The 22,827-nt window shown below is 40.6% G+C and overlaps 1 long non-coding RNA gene across 1 annotated transcript; it reads right to left on the bottom strand.

Annotated features, from left to right (window-relative positions):
- Window positions 1–2,090: 2,090 nt before the first annotated feature.
- Window positions 2,091–19,635, bottom strand: LOC125692190 (uncharacterized). Its single transcript, XR_007376516.1, has 4 exons — window positions 19,540–19,635; window positions 5,211–5,295; window positions 4,070–4,219; window positions 2,091–3,080 (listed from the first exon to the last, which is right to left on the bottom strand). It is a non-coding gene; the product is annotated as an uncharacterized LOC125692190 (long non-coding RNA).
- Between the last annotated feature and the right edge of the window lie 3,192 nt (window positions 19,636–22,827).

Genomic DNA, 22,827 nt, shown 5'->3' with positions numbered 1-22,827 from the left:
TGCCCCATTTTGGGCACATTTTCAGTATCATGTTCACAAAATTCAGAGCACAGCGATACACAGCTCTCAGTGGAGAGGTAGGAAAATGCACCTTATAGAGACATGTCAGGCACTCACTCTTCTGCAGTCCTCAAAAAGATCAAGGGGAGATATGATTTCAGTGTCAAAAGATCTGCACTACTTTAAAGACAGTATGTATCAGATATCAAAAGATTTTTTTAAGTAGCACAAAAGGGTTGAAAATTAAAGGCCAAGACAAGAAACACAGCACAATTATCTAAGAATGGGGGAGTCTGAGGAAACAAATTGCCATGAGAAGTGCGTTCCATCACCTGAATTGTCCCTCAGACACTGTCAGCTGGGCTGTGTGTAAAGTCAGGTACGAAAGAGCAGAGAAAGAGCAGTAACTACTTCCAGTCAGGGAAGTGCTATAGTCACAGTCCCTGTTGACAGTCGAGGATTGTGGAGATGTGGCATTGAGGGACATAGGTTGGTGGGGATGAGTTCGTGGTTGAACCAGATGGTCGTAGTGGTCTTTTCCAACAATAATGGCTCTATGATTCTAATCTTGGAGCACACGACAGCAAAGCTGGTCAATCAGTCTCTCTATCAAGTTTTCATCTTTTCCCAAATGTCCCAGGAAATGGAAAATGCTTTTTACCACCCTCTACGCTGATATTTGCTACTAACTCATTTTTAATATGTTGATGGCCTCAAATTGTTTCCAGCAGCAAAAACCCCTTCAGCCATATTATTTCTCACTGGACCTAATGGAAGTTCACAGAGTTTCAGGATTTCTTACAAGAAAATTCCAGGCATATATGAGAGTTTAGGAAAGCAAGCAAATGCAAAAAGGAACATAATAATTATGTACATTTACACTCTTTTATAAACATGGTTAATGGAGGAATTTGCCTACTCTCTTCTTACTCCATGTTGTATTTAATGTGAACCTACACCCCTGCCTCACCTGGTATAGGGATCTGCAAACCTTTATTGATTCCAAAACAGGGGGGTTAGATCTCAATGAGCTTTAAGGTCCCTTCCAACCTAAGCCATTCTATGAAAATATTAGCTGTGACCAAGCAAATGCAGGCACAGAGCCCTTTGGGTGGGATTTTCAGAAACTTCAGTTCAGAACTCTGTAGCTACTGAGGTCAGCAGAAATTCTACAGGAACAGAGCTAAAGGATTGCTAAATATCCCATTCCATACCTACCATAAAACAGACCCTAATCGAAGCATAACTTCCAATAACTCATCTAAGCTACTGAGCTTAGGATCAGAAGTGGCAGCCTGTTACAGCAAACGGGTTAACATTTGCCAGACCTTGGCTTTGTGGATAGTCATATATTGTTACTGTAGGCTCTCATTTCTGGTTTTCATTTACAACATTTTCCCTCTTTCAAATCTGTTACATTTTATTGACTCTATTTTGAGATTTTAGTATTCTGGATATTCTGAGGCATATTTTTAGGATATAATTCAACTTTGTTAAGTAGATACACATTTCCAACCATGTTTAATAGGAGTGAAGCTCTGCAATTTTTTATTCTGTTCTGACACTACAATCTATAAAGATTTGAATTTCTAAGCAGTAAGATGTATTTAAAAGTCTTTTAACATCAAATGGAATAGATGTAAAAGTACGTATGGATTATTAAAAGAAAAAAGAAAGAAAAAAAGAGAGAAATAAGTTCTTTATGAGAAAACAATGTATATATTGCATCTTGTTTCCAATGATGTTTTTTAAAGGAAATTCCCCTGACTGCTGCTAAAAACGAAGTTGCAGTAATATGTTATCTCCTTCTCTATCATCTCTGTGGTTGTGTTTTTGTGTGTGTGTGTGTGTGTGTTACCTACACATTATGGCAAATGGTTGGATATTAAGAAAAAATTTCATTTCAAAGTGAGTGGTAATGCATTGGAACAGGCTCACCAGGGAGGTGGTCACCATCCCAGTTCAAGAACTGTTGAAATGTGGCACTGAGGTACAGAGTTAGTGGGCATGGTGAGGATGGATTGGGGCTGAACTAGATGACATTAGTGGCCTTAAAGATTCTGTGATTCTAGGAGATGCATTCCCAGAAAGCACGTGCCTTTGAAAAATTGTTTCCTGGAGGTCTTTCAAGATACTAAAGCTACTAAAGATGATACCCGAGAAATGAAAACAAGATGTGAAGACACCTTGTGAAACTCCATTAACAGCTTCTTTACAAGCTCCTGCTCTGCTGTTCTGGACCCACAGAAAATAGATTTTCTTATGAATCACAACAACACAAAAACAACTCCAAAAAATCCCCTTTCATTTATGCGGCTCGATTTTCATTATTTCCCATTGCAAAGGAAGCACAAGACTAAAACATCTGGTCCTGTCAATGGGCTTCCAGCCAAAGCTTCAACGTCTGCTGCTGAGCTGAAACAACAGCAGCCTAATCTCTGTATTGTCTTTAGCTTTTTCAAATTCTCATCTTTCTCAATGAGACAGTGGAAAGAAATCATCCCTCAGTGTTTTATTTCCAGGCGTAGCACATTAAGCTGCAACCACACACCAACAAAAGATACTTTCCTTCCAAAATCCTGCCACTTCCTAAATGCAATAAAGTTTCAGACTGTGGCATTCATTGGAGCTGAGCAACTCATTTTTTCTCAGAAGATATTTTTTACCAAGGTCAGTTCAGCAGGAAGTGGTACCTTGTTTCTGAACAGCTGGGAAACACTCCTGGGGAATGTGGGAGAGCAGCAAGCAACAGAGGTCCTAGCAAAAATGAAGGAGTTTTGCGTCCAATGTATGGATGAGATCCAGGCAGAAATACAGCTCAGAGCTGGTCTGAAATGGATTCTGACAATTGAGTGTCTACACAGTACCCGAACCAGGGAAGCCTTATAAATACATATACGCTTACACTTCTGCAATGTCCCACTTGTCACTAGTGTGGAAAGTAATTGGTTTTGGCACCTCTAAGATCACACAGTCCGTAATGGAATAGAAAAAAAAACAACGCACTTGTGCTCCTTGGGTACGTGGGTTGAGAGTTCTGTGCTTAATCTTGTAGAGAGCATGACGTGATTGAGAGCAACCTGTAACAGTGAGAAATGACTTTTTCTTGTTAAAAATCCCAGCTCCCCAGCAGTTACACTAATACTGTGGTAATTGCCTTTAAGCTCTGGTGGCAGTTACTTTCCATGCCCTCTGAGTGTTGTAGCACCAAAAAGAACTTGTCTTGTTGCTTTAATGAGTGACATCCCTGTTTCAGCACTCTCTTTCAAAAAGCTATTACAGATGGTGGGAAGTAGTTCTTAAGACAAATGTGCCACAGCACATGTGGTTATCTCCCCCTCAGATTTAGACAAGGCCTTCTGGGGTGAGTTTTCGGCAGACACATGAGAACATGCTTCCTTTCGTTTTCCCTCTTCTCCTCAGTTGGAAAACTAAGCTGAACACCTCCATACACCTCATGTAGCTCATCACAAAGCAGGCAAATAGCAGACAACCCATTCCATTTTTATTTCCTACATATATTTTTTTTTTCCCTTACAGAATAGGAAATACTATGAACAGGCCAAAAATGCATTAGTAGCTTCTTTGTTTGTCTTTGGACAACAATACCTAATAAGTTAAGCTTAGCCTATAGCAAAGCAGCCCCAGATGGCCAGGTCTGTTCTAAATAAGCCACTTTTATGAGGCCAGGATGTCTAAAAGAAACACACTTCAAAAAAGGAGAAAATGTCCAAGCCAGAAAAAGTTCAGAAAAAGAAAATATCTCTTACAAAACTACTAGTGTTCAGGCTCTGTGTAAACACATCTATCAAAAACATACTTGGGTTTTGTTGGGATTTTTTTTTTCCTCCGAGCCTAGAAAGGCAATATTTTATTCAGATATTTATACATATGTTTCCATTCTTCCAAAAACGAAAAACCTCAAAGGTTGCCTTTACTGGATGTGGAAACATACTTGATAAAGAGATATTTGAGATATCCTTAGTGGTGGGATATGCATTTATTATTAATAAATTAGTTACTAAATTTATCTTTTTTCCAGAAAGAAAGGTCTCAAGGGTGTACTTACAAGCTTCCTGCTTCCAAGGGGGGGAAATACATCCCCTTTTAATCCATGAAGACCTCCAACCTAGATACTATGGCTTTGTAATATGGTGATTTAATCCTTTTTTCTTGGCCTTTGGCTTTCAGAGAAATCCCAGTTTGTTCTGAAACTGTCCTTTAAAAGTCAAGAAAACAAGCAAACAAATAAAGTTTAAAGGTTTGTTGGCACCAGTGAGTAGCACACCCAGTGATAGACAAAGATACCTTTCTCAGTTGTTGCCAGACCTCAGGAAATAGACTGAAAATATTCATCTGTTCCAATTCTTACTTAACTTGTTTCATGAGCAACAGAATAAGCAGTACCTGCTTCCCCACAGGTTTGGGTCTTGGAGTTGTTATCTCAAGAATCTAATAAGACGCAGAGTCTCGCTGCCACTTTTTCATGAGATTTTCCCCATAATCATCATAGAATTGTAGAATGGTTTCAGTTGGAAGGGACTTTTAAGATCAGCTAGTTCCAACCCCCTTGCTATAGGCAGGGACACCTCCCACTAGACCAGGTTGTTCACAGCCCCATCCAACTTGGTCTTGAGTGCTTCCAGGAAGGAAGCATCCACAACCTCTCTGAGCAACCTGTTCCAGGATCTCACCACCCTCACAGCAAATAATTTCTTTCTGGTATCTAAGTCTACCCCCTCCAGTTTAAAACCATTTTCACTCATCCTGTCGCTACATGCCCTTCTAAAAACATCGTTCCCCAGCTTTCCTGTAGGTACTGGAAGGTCACTTTAAGGTCTTCTTGGAGCCTTCTCTTTTCCACGATGAAGAGCCCCAGCTCTCTCAGACTGTCCCTGTAGGGGAAGTTCTCCAGCCCTCTGATCATCTTCGTGGATCTTCTCTGGACCACTCCAACAACTCAGTGTCCTTACATTGAGAACCCCAGAACTGGACACAATACTCCAGGTGGGGTCTCATGAGAGCAGAGTAGAGGAATAGAATCACCTTGTTTGACCTGCTGGTCTCTCTTGATGTAACCCAGGATACAGCTGGCCTTCTAAGCTGCCAGTGCACATTTCCAGCACTTTCATCATGGCTGCTCTCAAGCCATTCTCTGCCCCAACTGCATTTCTGTTTGAGATTGCCCCAGCCCAGATGCAGGACCTTACACTTAGCCTTGTTGAGCTTCATGAGGTTGGCATGGGCCGACATCTAAAGCTTGTCCACGTCCCTCTGAATGGCATCCTTTTCAATCTGTTGAAGGAGAAAGGGCATCCTCATGTTGCAGCCCATTTCTATGTTACATCTTGTACCTAGACTCTGATTTTCACCTCACAGAGGATTTTGTTCCTTTAGTTAGAGTCAAGTGAGCTGGAAAAGACTGAAACAACCACATCCTCACAGAGTCCTGCATGACCATTAAATCTTTGTGTCTTCAATAAATTAAGCAAAAAACTCACATGGAGAATATGCTATTATTCACCAGAATGACCAGAGATAGAACAAACTTCTTTTTCTTCTATAGGAAGCAAAAAAAAAAAAAAAAAATTCACGTTTCTCAAAATTTGTGATTCAGTGTGTGTTGTTGACAGGTAATAGCCTTAAGTTTTTCATAGGGAGATGTTTAGGTTGGATACTTGGAAACATTTCTGCTCAGAAAGGGTGGTGAGTTATTGGAACAGGATGCCCAGGGAGGTGGTGGAGTCACCATCCCTGAAGGTGTTCAAGAACCATAAAGATGTGGCACTGAGGGACATGGTTAGCGGTTGCTTTGATTGTCGGACTAAATGGACTTAGTGGTCTTTTCCAAACAATGATTCCATGATTCAACTATTATCTTCATCTATAAAACAATGTCCTCAACTTTACTTGTTTTCCTGATCAGCAAAAGTGGACCTCATGTTTATCCATTACAGAATGTCCAAAGTTGAAGTGTGCTGTTTTAACAAGCATTTGCTTAATCAGTGTTTGTCAACAGACTCAGGTGTTATCAATCTGCATCTGGCTTTAATTTTAGGTACCCTCTGCCTAAGTGCCATGAACTTCCCATATGACATAAAGGAAAAGTTAATTACTTAGTAACAGACATCACAGAAGCCAACAGTCTAAGCAGGGGAACATCAGAATTAGCCACCAAAGCCTCTGAAATTGGTGCAAGACAGCCTCTTTCAAAGAGTAGATTCCTCTCCCTGTATTTGCACTATAAACCCCCTCCCGCAGTGAAGTAGTAAAACTCAGGTCAGCTCTCTGACATGTGGCAAGAAAGAGTCCAGGAGAAAACATCACGAAAACTAGATTTTTTCTTAAAACAGTTTCAGTGTTTCTTTCTGCTGTGAAGCTGTGTTTAGGTTTGCAGCTACCATACACCTTAAAAGTTAACAGAAGCAAGAAGCAAAACAAAACATTCCATTCTGAAAATAATTCCTCTGCTTAACCTGGAGCTAACATTGTTTAAGCAGGGGTACAGCAGGAATGTTGCTGGGTTCTTCTTCCATGAGAAATTTAATGCACCTTCATGTCAGGTCAAACTGGGACAATTTTTCTTTTTAATTTCCAATTCAAGCAGCAAATTGAAAAATCAATTCTCATCATAGACCTAATTACCTGTCCTTGTTCTTTTACCCAGCGCTCCAGAATATAGCACAAAAAACTGGGGTACAGAAAAAGAAAGCAGACTGTGGAAAATCTGCTACCTAGTAGCTTATGTTGAGAGTACGAGTGGTAGGATGCTTCACTGAGCCTTACACATCCTGCAGCGTGCAGGGACACAACGTTCCAGTGAAGCTCTCAGAAAAGACCGTTAGAAAAATCAGACAAGTTGGTGAAGCCCTGGCACAGGATGCTCAGAGAAGCTGTGGGTGTCCCATCATTCAAGGTCATGTTAGATAGGGCCCTGGGCAGTCTGAACTGGTGGGTGGTATCCAGCCCACAGCAGGGGTTGGTGCTCAACTATCTTTAAGTACTCTTCCAACCTAACCCATTTTATGATCACAGACCCTTGATTTACAGACACTACTCCTCACACAGCAATGCACAGATTTTTTTTATGAAGGATATAAAGCTATAGAACACCTCTCCTGCAGCAGATCCATTACTCTGTGCCTTGTTCCCAATATACTCAGTGGTACAGTCTCACTTTTTTTTTCCCCCAGTGTTTCAGGGTGCTGAATAAAACCATCTTGGCCACTTGGGCAAACTGATAGCTCATGTTTAGCTGAGCATTGACCAACAATGCTAGGTCCATTTTTTCCACACAGCTTTCCAGCCACTTTTCTGCAAGCCTGTAGCATTGCCTGTGATATTTGTGGCTGAACTACAGGACCCAGCACTCGGCCTCATTGATTTTCATCCCTTTGGCCTCAGCCCAGCAATCCTGCCTGTCCAGATCTCTCTGTAATGCCATCATACCCCCAGGCAGATCAACACTTCCTCCCAGCTTAGTGTCGTCTGCGAACTCACTGAGGGTGGGTGCACTCAATGTCCTCATCCAGGTCATCAGTAAAGATAGACTTAAAACACTATGAGATAACAAACGTTAGTGCACAGATTACCAAGTCCAATTATTTCACCATGTTATGGTGAGTGTAATCATTGATTAAGTGCTGGATCATTAATTCCCAAGCAATGTTAAGGTTTGCATCATTCCAAGGTATCTCTTTTCATGGACATTCTTAGCTGACAGTAGAAACAAGACAGTTGCGTTAAGCTAAATCCTCAGATTAAATCTGGTCTCCAGGGCAGAGGCAGAGTGATTAGTACTCCTGTATATAAGCAGAGTTGCTCTAATCTTTTCCTTATAAATTTTCTCCTCCATCTGTTATCCATCAGGGAAGTGAAGTTTTAAGAAATTGTGCAGATAGTTTAAGTCACTCTGCTTCTTTCAGTAAGCAACATCTTGGCTTGCAAGATGTGTATCTTGGAGATGGAACTTAATTTGCAGAAATTACACCTTCCTTAGCCTCTCCTGTTCTCCACCCAAGAACCTGTGCTGGAGACCTGTGTAAGGCATTTTCTTACTACCTCTCCTCAGCAGAAAATGAGCTCAATTGTGTCGAAAGATGCAATGCACAGTACCTGTGCCAAAGGATTAAACTTTCATCATCTGGGTTTGATACTTAGATTCACAAGAGGAAATGAGTGCTAAGCATCTGCTGCATGCCAGGGTATACTGAAAGATCCGAAGCAGTCTCTGCCAGTACTTTAAAATAGGGCACATTAGGGTTTTTTGCTCTAAAGAACATCATAACTTCTTAGAGCAAAGCTTCCTCTGCACATTTGCCTTTTAAGATAAATGAGGCAATTCTCTGCAATTTTTAGAATGATAGCAGTGAAAAGGAAAAAACAGAAAAGCAATGAAGGAAAGAGAGACAAAGAGGACAACAAAAATGTGTTTGCAATGTAATTTGTCACTAAGAAAGGACAGGGGATCTTTGGGCTTCCCACGCATGCATAACGAAACACAGATATCAAATCATAGACAGAACCATAAATAGTACTGACAAATTATTCCCTTGAGCATCCTGGGGAAAGGACTGACAAAAGTGAATGGTCTTCTGCCATTGACTTTTGTTAACTTCAAGTTTCACAACAGAGTTTGCACAATCTTAGGCTTGAGGTTTGTTATAGTCAATTTCAGGCTACCAAAAATTTCCAGGTAGTGTTCCCATCATTACTCTTTTCTTCCTAAGGTATGTTTCTCAACTCACATTCCAGTTTATAGGCAAAGTACAAAAAAAATCTATTAAATGTCATAGGAATTCTGTGTCTTTTGATAAAGAGCTTTATAACCTCACAGGTTTTCAGTGTTCTTCCTCAGACTCTAGCAGAGAAGAGGATTAAGCTGATGGATGTTGTTATGTCTGGGAGTATCACAGGCAATTCAAATACATTCAAACAAAAAGCCCCCAAAATTGCACCTTACAGAAGAGCTTCTTATGATCTGCTGCAAAAAAACAGACACTAATTCAATAGTTTCTCAAGGTAACCCTTGCAAAGTGCAAAGTACATGATTTATCAAAAAGCTGTGGTTACTCTGCACTCTGCATCCTGCCAGAATAAAGCCATGCACTTATTTCCATCAAAAAACTCTTAGGGCATGTCTTTTGAGGTTAGTTACTGCTTCCTTCTGCCTGCTATAAATTATCTTAGCACTGTACATGCATTATACATGTACTGTGTGTGTGTGTGTGTGTATGTGTGTGGTCAAACTCTTCTTCACTAAACCTAAATGCATCCAATTCATGTAACAAAATGCACAATTTTTTTTTCCATGTTACATATAATGCTAATAATAAGGAAAAGGTTCTCTTATTGGACATCTATTTTCAGAACTAACTTGTGTAATTGAATCTGGTTTGCAGAGAACAGACACTAAAACAAAATTTTGTTTTAAGAATTCTGCTACCTGAAGAAAAGAAAAGCATTTTTGACATTAAGATATGGAATTAAGGACAGGAAAGCCAGGCAAACTCCTTGCTCCTCCTGCCCTGATTTTTCTATGCCACTGTAGGCATATCATCTCACTCCTCTCTGCTTCAGTTCTGAATCTATAGGATCAATACTACAGTGGTTCCTCACTTCTCTTGAGTATGTGAGGAATATCTAAAAAAAAAAAAAAATATATATATATATATAATATATATGGCAGACTTTGTTTAGATAAAGAAAACACTTTTATTTGTGAAAGCCTCAGAAAAAATGGAGCTATCTCGGCTGGGTTGCTAAGTCTCTACAATGCAAACATAGATTACACATTTGAGCCATTAACACTTCAATTTTTCATAAAGTAAGATTCTTTTCACCAGCTAAAAGCTGACAGTCTAATCTATGCTGGCCATCAAGACTCCAGCAATATACAGAGACAGTCAACTCCAGAGGGTAATTTTTCCCACTGACGGTTGACACCTGGCACTCCACACCATCGCCAGCACATTGGCATTTGCATCAATTGAGATGCTCTTGTGCTGTCCAGCTGGTCTCCAGCTGCCACCCCAGAAGGCCCAGGTCTCCAGGATGTCCCTTTCCTACTCCACCAATCCTACGTGGTTGTCTCAGCACCCTACTGCTCTGCTAAAGCTCTTTGACTGAAGTAGCCAAATAATCCCACCAGGGCGGAATTCAGCTCTTGGATCGAGACACCTCAGTTAGGTGTGTAACGTATGCATCTGTGTGTGAATCAAGAGCTCAGGCTTACTTCACAGCCCAGACAGAGCTGCCATCTGCACAGTCAAAGGAGCAGAGGGAGTGATTCAGCCCCCAGGAACAGATGCCAACATCTGTCAGCTGAATAGCTCCACAGGCTCTTCTGTCCACGAGGACCTGGGATCATCATAACCAACCAAACCTGGGTTTAGTTCCAAAAGACTTTTTCTGCCCCTTTTCCAACTGAGCAGAATTTACTTAAGAAATTAATTTTGTTTATTTATTCAAGAACTTATGGGCAGTTTCTGGCATGCAATCTTTTTTGCTCTATTAATGCGCCAAAACAGAAAAATGACATAATCCCTAATGCGTAAAACTTTTAGCACAAAGAATATACAGACAGAGCAGATACTTAATTACAGAAGAGTGCTAGAAACACCACTATTTTTTGAGTAAGAGAAAAGAAGCCTTTAGTGCTAATCCCTTGTAACAGAAACATCTGTCTCACGGGTATTCAGAATTAAATTCATGTTCCTCTTTCTAACTTGTACTTATTTGGTAACATGGCAACCTTAATGGAAAATAGCATTTATACATCTGGCAATTTAGCTATGATGTTAATGATAGCGAACGGGGTGGGGAGAGGGTTGAAACAGAAGAAGCAGCATCTGATGAGTTTTAAGAAGCATGGTATAAAAGACAGCCTCCTAAACCATCTGTCAAAGTGTCAAGGTGATGGATTTTTAAATGTAAATAGTTTGGGGTTTTTTTTTTAAACTCATCACCGTTTAGATCATAGTGCATGTGAGAGCAATACAGCAGGCAGGAAAAATAGAGACAACAGAACCACATGGCACCCTCTGTCATCAACCTCACTATGTTTGTTCATTTATTTATGTGTGAATAAGTTGAAGGCACCACCAGATGGTAGTCTGAGAGCACCCACCTGGCAGAGACCATCCTAGATGCAGCCCATTTTTACTGGATAATCTGAAAATACATGCATGGAAAGTGACCCCCTGGAATAGCATCAACAAAAGCTCACGTAGAAGCTGTAGCAGGGTTTCCCATATCTGTTTGAAACAAATCTGTGCCTGTATGCTTTTGCTACATTAATTTAAGGTCTTATACAGCATTCAAAGCAGTTTTTTCCTCTGAGCTCTTTGTTAAAGGGGGAGGCAAGGCCAAAACCTGCAGAGCAGGATATAGCTGTTCCCACCCCTGTGTGATGACCTTGGCCTCATTCACTCTCTCAGTTTTAGTGGAACACATTTTTGTGTTCCTGTTCAGAAGGACTGTGCTTCATTATATAGAAGTGAGTAGGTGAGTGAACAAGAGTCTCAAATTACACGTAAAGGTAATTTTACATGTAAATTACAGCAAAAGGTAATTGTGAAGTGTTTCACAGAGCAAAGAGAGAGCTTTCCATTTTGAAGTAATTCACTAACTTGACTTCAGCCTTTGACTGTATTATGAGGAAGAGCAGAACAAATTCTCATTCTTAATTCAGTCTGTGAGGAGAACCACAACTTCTTTGATATATATTTAGTGGAAGAATTCATTAGCGATACAGGAATTAGAGAAAGGAAAAACCTAAAAATTCTACCAGTAGTTCTGTAGATGCAATTTGACCTTGCATTGCAAATGTGCAAGTGGGGTTTCTGAAGTAATGTTCATCGTAATTTAGGCATCTGGCAAAAAGGCAGAAAAACATCATCAAAATACTACAGCTCCCTGATAACCCAGGCTGTTTGCCCTTCTCTCTTCTACCTGTGTGAAACTAGGATGAATCACATGAGTCTTCTCTGACACTGTTGTACTGCTGTGCCCACTGCAGTGTTGCTGACTTGTGGTCTTTAGTCACGCAGCTCAGGAAAGGCAATAAAACCTACCGAGAAAGCAGAGCAGCAAGGCTCCAAAGTCCTAAGGATCTCCAGTCGTTTGTGGTGACAGACATCTGAGCTAATCCAAAGCCACCCATGTTCATAACTGTACCTTAATGAAAGTACAGCCCTTGGTACTGACTTGTACCAATCCAAATTTACTTTTCCTTCAGCTTCCCCATGATTGATAAGGCAATGATGTAGCACTGTGTCCCAGGCTGGAGACAAGGAGAATTCAGAATAGTACCGTAAACATGGACTGCTGTTCTTGCAGTGAATCCCCAGAGATTTAATGCATGATTTTCACAGAATGTAGAAATAGAAATTATCAATGGCCACTCCATAGCCACTACAGGCTCTAGCAATTCAAAGACAAGCCTTAAATAAGATGAGACATGCCCTGCCCATCCCTTTCCTGTGGATCTTGAAAACTCTGTCATTTTACTTAACTGGGGCTACTTCTACTAGCCAAAACAAATGCTGCATTCAGAAAGTCTCATCCTGACTATCAGAGTATTACCTTTTCCCCCTCTGCTAGATAAGTTGAAGTGGGAAAACAGATTGTGGCTTCTGCATCCCCTGCTCTCCCCACACAATGGGAATGCGATCACGGCCCCGCTGTGCCCCTGAGGGCAGCATAAAAAGCCTCTTTCTACTTTGTCTTGCAGGGTAGGACATCATTACTCTGTGAAACATAATAGCTCAACACTTACACCTGAAACACAATCTACTCCCTTCTCTTCATTCTCGCCTGAGCTACTACAGCTCCCCTATTCCATTATGTAGAGTATTACTTTCTCTGTCTGAAAGCAGGAGGGAAGACATCAGCTGTTATCTTTCAGACGATAAAGATCTTCATTCACGCCTGACAGATTGCAATTTAAGGAAAAAAAAAAAAACATCCTCCCTTGGGCTCTATGAATGGCAGTGCATTAACATAATGTTAATAGCTCCCAGTCTAGATAACACCATTACTTCTGACAGTAGGAAACTGGGTTTGATAGTTGCTGAGATGTTTTGATCACCTGTCAGAGAAACATTATGTCTAGGTTTTTCTTCAGTAAAAATATGTAATTAGCATTTGCAGCACATCCCGTGCCCAGCTTAAGAGCTGGCACCATATCCAAACACAGGCTTTGGGTATAAGTCCATATTTAGGGCTACAGACCCTGAAACTCCATTGTATATAACAGAGATTCCCAAGAGATGTATTTCCTCTTCCTCCTCTCCAAGTTTCTATGTCTCCTAATTTCCCCTAAAGGTGTTGAATTAAGAACGCTTGCTCAGGAGGCCCTTGGCACCTTGTTAGGCCTAACTCCCACATTGACTGCCTCATCTTTTGAAGAAGAAGAAGAATCCCAGAGGACCTACAGTAAGAATCTCTACGAATCTCTATTTTAGGACTATTAATGTTAGCAGCTTTGACATTTTGGACTCTTTGATTCAATGATTCTGAGCTGTAAGACCTTGAGTTTTCTCTTGTATTTCACAGTAAGGATGTAAGGCATTTTTCCAACCTCCTCATCCCTGAACTCATTGCTTAGCTCTACACATCCCAACAAAAAAGTGCTCTGAAGTTGTGGAATCACAGAATTGTAGGGGTTGGAAGGGGCCTCTGGATATCGTCAATTCCAACCCCCTGCTAAATCAGGATCCCTACAGCAGGTTGCTCAGGAAAGTGCCCAGACAGGTCGTATCTCTAGAGGAGACTCCAAGGCATCTCTTAGCAACTTCTTCCAGTGCCTTACCACCCCTATTGTTAAAAACTTTTCTCTTGATATCCAGTCTATATCTCCCCTCTGTTAGTTTGAAACCATTTCCCCTTGTCCTATCTCAGCAAAGCCTGCTAAAGAGTCACCAGAATGATGCTTAATGTACGCAGACCCTTTGCTCAGGGTACATTGGGTGCCACCTTCAGAGCTGTATGGGTAACATCAGCAGCTGAACATCCCCAGGTTCTCCTGTTCTGATGATGGATGGAGGCACAGTACATGTCCACCTACCCTGCTGAGCAGCTGGCTAAAAGCCCCCCAAAGGCTGTGATTTCTTATCACCACAAAACCTTCAAAGCTGGCTCCCACGAAGGCTGCAGCAGTCAGAGCAATGCTACACTAAGCCTATGCTTGAGAGTAGTTTTAGAAGCTCAGACATTATGCTCACATGTATCTTCTCAAGCTTAGCGGACACCATCACGCTAAAGATGCTCCATCACACAACAAATCAGATCTGGTCTCAGAAACAGCAGCCTGCACCGCTTAAGGGCCCTTATACCCACGAGAGGGAGCTGAGAGTCCTCCAGCTGACTTTGGCAGCTGCACGGCTGTGAACAAGAGCTTGGGTCTGCGCTTTTCTTTTCCCTACTTCAGAAATATCTGACACGTGTTTTTCGTAAAGCTGGGGGAGAGCAGAACACATGAGGCAGAAGAAAGGAAAGTAGAATGGAAAGAAGTTATGTCTGAATTTTTACACATGATCTGGAGTTCAAAAATAATCTTTTTCCTTTTTTGCTTAATCATAAAATACCATATTTTTTGCCCAGTCCTTTGAGTTCCTTGAGTGCTATGACCTATCCAACCTGGCTTTGAGAACCTCCAGAGACAGGGCATCCACAATTGTTCCAGGCAATCCATTTCAGGGCCACACCACCTTCTGAGTAAAGAATTTCTTCCTTACACATAATCTAAATTTCCCCTCTTTAAGTTTAAAGCCATTCCCTCTTGTCCTATCATTATCTGCTTGTGTAAAAAGCTGCTGTCTCCACTGCTTCCCCTTAACGATGCTCTTCCCTCCAGCTTTCAGTCCAGAGAACATTACAGCACAATTTGAGTTAGGAAGGTGGTGAAAGAATTAAGCAAACCCTACCAGACGAGCAACACACTGTAATCCATGTCACCGTGAAAATGCACCTGCAAGAGCAGAGACAGGAAACCACATCCTGCCATAACCATGGGACTAGGAGGCAGGCATGAAAAATGCTTTGAAAGACACCAAAGAAGTATGAAAAGGCTTAAGAGTCATTGGCATAGCAAGAGTAGTGTGGAAACATCCCATAGATGGAAGATTTCTGTTCTTTGTACCTAAACATGTCTGTTTTCGTAGATAAACACAGACTTCTGCAATGCTCATTGCTGCCCTCTCATTCAATAGAGGCTTGGCCACTGGGATCTAGAAAAAACTCCTACACTTCCTCCTTGAGCAAAATTCCCAAAGCTTTTGAGGCTGAGAAAAGTGAACAGGGTTAGCCTTTAAATGCAGCGTATACTCAATTTTGAGATGAAAACTACATCTTGTGATATTTGCTGTAGAAGGATGCATTCTCAACAGTTGAGACATCAATACAGACATCAATCAGAATGAAGTAAGAACAAGCCCATATAAAAATTTCATCTTTATAAGACTTGATGAATGGTAGAATACAGTAAAGAATTGTTCTATTGCATGTACTCCCTTGATCTGTCATGAAGCTTTGTAACATAAGAAGTATTGTACTTATGGCAGCCATGTAACAAATTACCATTTAAATTCTCAATAGACAAATAACTGTGATTTAGTGCTCCTCTAGCAGCAGATCACTGCAAATATCACTTAAAATTCTCAGGAAATCCCATGATATCTCTCTTAGGCCTTGCTGAATTCCTCATCTATTTGACCATCCTTTGGTTGAGGTCTTTAAAACTGATTTTCATCCCAGTGAATCTGCTGGTATCAGTGGAAGTGTTTGGGGGGGGGGGGGGGGGGGGGTCAATCTAGTATTGAAATAAATAAATAAAATTAAAGAAAGAAAAAAAAAACCATAGTATTTGGGTCCTTATATACTCAATGCAAATACTGCAGCTGAATTACTGTAAGAAATGCTCTATTTCAAAGCTGTAACAGAACTTAATTTAAATGGTGTTTTCTGATGCATTTTTTATAATTACTGAGACTGCATTACATCCTGGGTGAGGCCAGAAATCCAGCAAGAGCAGCAGGTAGAAATTAGTTCCCCTGCTCCCAATCCATCAGTTGAAGTTCCAACACAGGGGCAGTAATCCCATCTCTTCCTTCTTCACTTATTCTGGAGACTGAATAAAAAGCTGCAGCCCAGAGAAGAGAGCCCAGAGGCTTTGGAGGTAAAAATGCCCCCATGAGGTCCTTCACAATCAAAACCAAGTCTACTGTGGACTGAAATATGAAACGTAATCTGGAAACTGTCTTTCTCTCTGAGGCAATGAGACCATTTCATGAAAAGAAGTGCCATTTTCTGAAGTTATACATAGATGGTAGCACATTCACACAAATGTGTATGTGCAGTGAAATCCTCAGTCACTGTAAGTGTAAGTGTAAGTGTAAGCAAAATACTCTGCTTTTGACCAAACATAGAAATGGCAGAGCAGAGCCAAGGAACTCTGAATTATCTTTCAGACCATTATGTCTCCATTAAGGGGGTTATATTAATTCTGATAAAGATGAGGAATTTTCTGCTTAACAAAGCTGTTTGACTTGTCCAGAAATCCTTAAAAAAAAAAAAACAAAACAAAAAAAACACTGCTGTTCATTCTTTAAAAATGTCTGTATCTGGTAATTAGCTCTGCTAAATACTTCTCAAGGTTCTGCTGAGTGTTTATCTTGTGCTTGCTCTTCAGCACGTCTGCTGGGATCTGTGAGAGCTCTCACACTGATTTCAAATGTATTCCCATTGAGTTTACTCCAAGTGCTTACTCAACAAAATAATAACTATCTTGACAAAAATGCCTCTGAGCAACATTTACACTCAACCCACCATGGAAAACAGAGCCAGTGCTTGTTAGAAAGCTTCCCCAGATTCTTCCCTCTCACCTGTCCCTTTTCCCCTCTGAATATGCTTTTTCCTGTCTTGGGAACACGGGAAATACCAAACTGTGCACACATACCCCTAAAAGCACATTGCTCTACAGCACCTGCCTCTGAAGCTGAATTACAGCACTTCTGCAGCAGAATTTACAAGGAACTCAGCTTGGAGCTGTTTCCTTGGAGACTGAATAAAAAGAGTGGAATAGTTGAACTTAAGCAGAGCACTCTGAAAGGAGTGACCTGTATTAGCCTACAGCTTGAGCTGAAATTGCAATTGTGAGCTTCTCAGTCTGATGAGCTCCCAGATGGTTTTCCCAAAAAATAAACAGGACAGTGTCTATAGGGAGCTCAATGAATGCTTCAGCCATTCCATTTCCACAGTCCAAGTGCACTGCACTCTTTATCATACAGAAAGTTCAAAATTAAACTTCTCAATCAGAAAATGGTTCCTTGGCTCTATCTGCCTACAAGCAGTTTGTCAGTGCTTCCATGACAAGGTTGTAGGATGAATCATGGATGAGCTATACAGGGTCTGTTACATCTCACTTTTCCTCCAGTGAACAAAACAAAATTTAATTGCTGCTTTTGCAAGTACAGCAACAAGCAGTTTATAACCTCAAAATACTCAAAATAACACAAAGACATTGAAAAGTAAGATTTCACCAATTTTAATAAAATTCAACCTAACCAGTAGCTGCAATTTAAAATGAACATTAAATAAATATATGCATAGATATTTTATCTTGGCTACTTCAACAAACCAGGCTGGATTCAATAGAAAAGTCTGCACACTCAGGAATAAAATGATGTGAATAATTAAAAGTCACAAAGCTCCACCCTGGTACCAGCTGTCCAAGAAGGAACAACGGTGCAGAAGGGGATATTAAAAGTAATGGCTTGAACTGACCTCCACAACCTTCAGCTATGGATCAAAACCAGAAGATAACATCACTTATCCTTCTGCTGAAGTAGAGTGGTATCAAGATGATTCAGCTCAAGAAGGTGAACAACTTGAACTTGTAGACCTTGGCAAGAGCCCTCACAACTATATTTTTAGGCAATGCTGTATTTTGAAGATGAGTAGATGGGGCCCTTGCTTTAAACTTTGATGACATTACATTAGGATTCTTGTTTGAAGTGGTGTGCAGTTCTGAAGCAATTCTCCAGTTATTCCCTTCACTGCAGAGTTTACTCAGTTTGTGGAGTGGCTTATTGAGCAAGATTCCTTTAGTGAAAGACAAAGCCAAAACCTCTGTTCTAGAACAACCCACAGTGACATAGGGGTCTCAAACCATATCCTTTGGATATTGTTTCAATATACATGCCTGGTGGGGACATCCTGTCCAAGAGACCAGGCTACCTCTTAATTTAAATATACAGCCCAGAACTGCATAAAGTTTGGACATGAGGACCTGCGTAGGAAACTACTGCAGATACTCATCAAATTATTTTGTGCAAAGCTGTTTGTAGTTGGATAGATAGCAATTCTCAATTAAGAATGTTATCTCTTTGCAGTTAGTTACAGACGCAAGCCTTGAGATCTGACTCCCTCTGTAGCTCTTTCTACCATTACAGCATTTCCTTTTGTTCTATCTCCGACTCCTGTCAGTCTTATTCCTAGGTGGCTACAGGTGCAAAGTGTTGGTTAAGAGAATATACTTCGGACAGGCCAGGAGTCTAACCTCCCTGAAGCAGCAAAAGCATCTGCTTTAAATATTAACATACACTAATGCAATTTATTGCATCATGTATTTATAGCATACATATTATTTAATAAGCTGTTTACAATTAATACCTTGATTAGATTCTATAACGCAATATGATTTCTTTATTTTGATCTGGCACAACATCCGTGCTGTCTTGGTCTTTGTAGTTGAATGTAGCAGTGACTCAGGGTGGCCAGAGCCACAATTGTATACATGTATCCATAACACAATTACTGGTGATTATCTGGTTACTTTCCTGAGCACTAATTCTTTAAATCCCAGCATCAGCATTAGAAAAGTTTAGCTGAATGGAAAAGTCTGGGCCTGGGACAGCGGGATGACAAAGGAAAAGTAAAAGCAAGTTTTCCTGGGGAGGATTAGCTTAGGGCTTAGGTAGCATTATTTGAATTAGCTTCTTCCTTTAACAAATAAGCCTCAAAGAGAATGCTATTTGGCTCTATAATGAACACTCAGTTGGCTTCAAACTACAAGGGGTACAACCAATCCCTATTTGCGCTGTTTCCTGGTGGCACACACATTTTTTTGTATGCTGGCCATATAACCCATGCATTCCCATTGAGAAATCATAACCAGCATAACTTCTTTTTCTTTTTAACCTGGCCTGGCTTACTTTTAAATCCAGCTGTGTCTTTTCACCGGAGGTGAGGCTTTTTAGTTAAGCAACATTATGTAAACATGGATTGTAACATTCCCAAACCCACAGTTAGTCAATAAAAGATCAAACGAATCAACAAGCTTTCACTGGAGCCATCAAAGTCGGTCAGACTTCCTCAGCAAGAACTGCCAGTTTATATCTATTTTTCCCCCAGTAGTAAAGATAAGACTATTTGTCTTTCTTTTACAGTTACAAATAAATAAAGAAAAAAGAGACAGCAGTTTAAAATGATATCTTAATCAAATCTGTTCACTAAGGAGTTTGTATTTCAAGCCTTTACCTGCATTCCAGACTGAAGTCAAAATGTCAAACTTTCCTCCTTTATCTTCTGTCCTTGACTCAAGGGAAGATCTGTATCACACAAAATGAAACAAATGCTTTCCTTAAAATGTTTCAGTAGGCCTTGATTTTTGTAAAACAAACCACTTCTCCAGCAGGTGCTTTGATTTTAGGCAATTAAACTAACTGTCACAAATGCTACAGCTGCTGAAATAAGAGGAGAAAGGATGACTGGGCTGGGTGGATGTGTGTAGTTATCCTGAGGGAGAGTAAAGGTAGATGGGGAGAGTTTTTAATCAGTAAGCAAACACTTATTTAATGCATCTTTTTTTCTTACTATTTAATCTGTTTTGATCCTAAGTGTATTGATATTTTGTCTGTGTTCTCCTGTTTCCTAAATCATCTCTACTAACTGGACCAGTTAGGACAACCAGTCTGGTTATCCAGAGAACAGAAAGCATGGTCTGAGCTGCGAAAAGCACAGCTACTAAGGAAAGAATGCAGAAATATGGTTTGTTTGGTCTTTTACACAAGAAGACTAAGAGGAAGCAATGTAGACTTAGAAAGTAGTTGCGGAGGAGAAAAGGAGAAACGGCTTTTCATATCCACTGATGACAGGAATAAAAATTGTTGTCTTCAATAGCACTGAGAGAACTTCAGTCTGGCTGTCAGGGGAGACCCTTCTGAGGTGACTGACTTTGTGCTACAACAACCTTCTCCAAGCATTTGTGAAATGTGCTCCACAGGATTGGTTTCTTAAACAGCTGAGGCAGTGTGTCCTCAGGCTGTGTCCCTCAAGTGTCCAAAGAACAACTGACTCTGACTTAGAGGAATGGGCTGTTTGATGAAGAACTTTGAGACCTCACCCAACGTTATCTCTCAAGATCTCCTTTTATGTTTCCAAAAAAAGCCTTGGATTAAGGTGGAATGTATGGATTCAGAATTGATTCAAAGTTTGGGATAGTTCATTCCTTAACCAAAATTTTCATCTGCACTGCTTTCTTCCTTTTCATTTATCCTTTAAGCTCATGCAGTGTAGACTGGAAACAGAAATGCAAGCAAAGCACTTGGAACACACTTGGCCAGTACAATCCTCACTGATAGATATTTTTTTCTTATTAATCTCATATTCTTGAAGAGATTTTTCACCTGCTATGGTCTAATCCACCTATGCTTAGCCTGTTTCCTTCTTCCTTTCACCTTTTGTCTTTTCACGCTATACCTCCTCACGGAAAAAAATGTTTTATCTCAGTGTTTGTGTACAACAGCTTACCTGTTTGGGATGTTATGGTTGGAAATAGTACAAACAACAGAGACTGTCAAACAGACAGCCTCTGTGGAGACTGTCAATGGAGAACCATTTACTGTATTGAAAAGTTACGGGGTCAGCAGGCATCTGCATTTTCCAACATACTTCTGGTTATTCCACCCAGGAGTTTTGTCTGCACAGAGCCTGAGGACTCTCTTGTTTTCTGTGTTTCTCCAGCATTTCTAACCATCTCATGGCTTGAGTGAGGATGGAGGCCCACTCAGAGCTGTTGCTCTGGAGAACAAAATCAAAGCCTGGGAGAAGGGGAGGTGGTCTGCCTACAAAGACAGTTTCTTTCCCTGTAATTGTGAGTGCAACTAGCAAAAGAGAATGCCAGGCACAAAGAATACATTTCCACTGTTAAAGTGCAGCCAGGAAGAGGTCAGAAAAATATTTTGATGCCTATGAAATCATCTTTAAAAATAGTTCACTACTGTAAATGATTTTTCTTTCTCCCTCCGTTTAACACTTCTGAGGATATTTCTGACTGGATATTTTTTGGAGCTCTCATTTATATTACTTGCTTCTGTACAAATTACTTCAGTGGTGCTAAACTTGGGCCAGTGCTGTGTCTCTAGAGGTGGAGATGCTCAGACTTCGTGCAACAAGGCCTAGTGCTTGCCCCATGGAGAGCAATCATGGCATATGGGTGTAAAGCTACTGACATCTCTGAAATTTGTTCTGCAATTATTTTGTGTTCCTACCTTTCATTTCCAGAACTACACTATAGGCTTCCATTCTGTACTCCCCAATGCTTCTCATAGCAGGAATCTGCAGATCACTCCTTTGGAGTTGCACTTTTCTCGACTATCCTGAAGGAAATATTTTTGCAATTCTGTATTTTATGTGAAATTAATGATAATTTGGTAGTTAGACTACATGACCTTAGTGGTCTTTTCCAACCCTATTTTATGATTCTTTTATTCTTTAAGTCTATGATTCTATGATTATGGTATGGTATGCAATGCTTGCTACCAGCATATTCCAATTCCATCTGCTAGGCTAAAAGGAATTAATATTAGGTCACTAAAGACATTTGGATATCCCTGCTAATTTCTTTATGTAATCATACATTGCAACACTTCCTAAACAGTCTTGTCCTGACCACTTGACTGATATCAAGCAAAGAGAAATATTTCAACAGGGAAGTTAAATCCTCTTTTCTGTGTAATTCCAAGCAAATGATTGCCTACTTCATAACTGCACCAAAAATATCAGCTTTTTTTTTTTTTAAACAATAACATGTCCTGATGAATTTCATGCACTTGGTTTTGTACTGTAGATTTTCTATCTCTTCATCCTTCACAGAGTCTTATAACCGAGGAGCCCCCACCATTTATGCTCACTGCCATCTCTCCTTTGTTTTTTAGATGCTCTTTCTACAACCCCTACTTCAGAACCATCTCCCACCACTGCCCCTCTGCCATCCCAGCTCTTACTGAGCTGCACACCTTGTGTGAGCCATGCATGCTGCCCCAGAGCTGGCCCGGCCCTTTGTCCTTATCTCAATAACAAGGCTCAGTAAATTGTTCTTCATGTCATCCTGTACAGGCTGCCAACTCCTCCCATCATCACTGGCCTCCTGTTTCAACAGAGCTGAAATAAAGGAGTTTTGGTTATTCCACTGATAAAAATCTTTATTTCTTGGGTAACAGTAAAAAACCTCCAGGAACAGTCAAACACTTCCAGGAGAGTGAAAAGAAACTTTGTCTGAATGACTTGAGTGACAGATCCTCTTTCTTCGTCAGACAGATAAAGCAAAATGCTCTGCTGGTGCCATCTGGAAGCAGCTAACTGCCTGCTGCCAGGCCACCCGCTGCCTTCTTCTCACATCCCCATCCCTTCTCTGGGTGCACCCACACACAAAATGTACTTGGAGCCACGAAGAGACGCTTTTATTCTGATAAATGTAACTACTGCACTCTAGGAGTGCTCTGTGGCTTTCCTGGCATCATCTGGAAGCAAAAACTATAAGCCCCT

This window comes from Lagopus muta, chromosome 4, assembly GCF_023343835.1.
Source record: "Lagopus muta isolate bLagMut1 chromosome 4, bLagMut1 primary, whole genome shotgun sequence".
Lineage (NCBI taxonomy): Eukaryota > Metazoa > Chordata > Aves > Galliformes > Phasianidae > Lagopus > Lagopus muta.
Note: the sequence above shows the minus strand (reverse complement) of the source record. Positions and strands in the feature narration are given on the sequence as shown.